Here is a 994-nt window from a genome sequence, read left to right on the forward strand (position 1 = left end):
GGCATAATTATATCTATCTATCTATCTATCTATCTATCTATCTATCTATCTATCTAGGCTGTGCACAAACCCACCACCTGAGGCACTTTAAGGGCTCGTGGGTATTTTATAATTATTAGGGCCAATTATTATATTAAGCTGCTAGGCTAGATGACCTATGCATTTTTTCTAATGCAGGTAGCACGGACATATGCAGTCACATAAGAGGAAAGGCAGGAAGCGGCGTGGGCAGCCTCCCTGTGTCACCGCCTGCGTCAGACCAGACGCCAGGAGGGAGTTTTCCACTGACGAAAAAGGCTGCGCTTCTCGGCAGTCTGCTACAGACAAGGGAAGCGCTTCAGCTGGTACGGAGCCCCGTGCGGCGGAGACACGCAGACAATAGCACCGAGAGCTGTCTAGATGCGGGGATAAGCGCTGCATTTCTTCGTACCATACTGGATTACTCCACTGTTATCACATCGGCTCTTTATCCAACGCTGTTTAGTCCCTAATGGTGATCGGATACTTGACTTGGTGGTGAGTAGACACAGAATGGAGCTGGTGGGTGACTGGACGCCGTTTTTTTTATGTGTTTAACCTCAGCGGAGGAGGGAAGCCAGATAGTTTGAATGCTCTTTCTCTTGTGTTGGAGTCCTTTTTAAATGCACTGTTTGTGTAGTTGTGTGCCGATATGTTGTCACAAATGAATCTTTACAGTTTGTTGGCTGGGTTCCCTTTTACCCACACTTCATTTAGTCGTTTAACTTGACGCGTTTATTGTCGGCTACATAGTGACATGGTTGGCTGCTTAACTGAAGTGAGTTTTAACTAATTGGGCTGGTTTACAAGCAGGGGATTTAATCTGATTGCGAAGGAATAAAAACATGTTTATTGGTTTAGGCGAGATTCCAACAAACCGCTCCATTCACTTATTGATTATGTAAATCGATCGCTGATTAATCAGGTTTTGGGGGAACTTCACAGCTCACACCTGGCGTTTTTTTTTTTTTTTTTT

At 44.8% G+C, this 994-nt stretch overlaps 1 protein-coding gene across 1 annotated transcript in view; it reads left to right on the forward strand.

Annotated features, from left to right (window-relative positions):
• Nucleotides 1–245: 245 nt before the first annotated feature.
• csrnp1b (cysteine-serine-rich nuclear protein 1b) overlaps nt 246–994 on the forward strand; it is a 12766-nt gene continuing 12017 nt past the window's right edge. The window contains exon 1 of the mRNA XM_034861661.1: nt 246–516. The gene's annotated coding sequence lies outside the window, so the exon portion shown is untranslated. The remainder of the gene's footprint in view (nt 517–994) is intronic.

Source organism: Etheostoma cragini, chromosome 22, assembly GCF_013103735.1.
Source record: "Etheostoma cragini isolate CJK2018 chromosome 22, CSU_Ecrag_1.0, whole genome shotgun sequence".
Lineage (NCBI taxonomy): Eukaryota > Metazoa > Chordata > Actinopteri > Perciformes > Percidae > Etheostoma > Etheostoma cragini.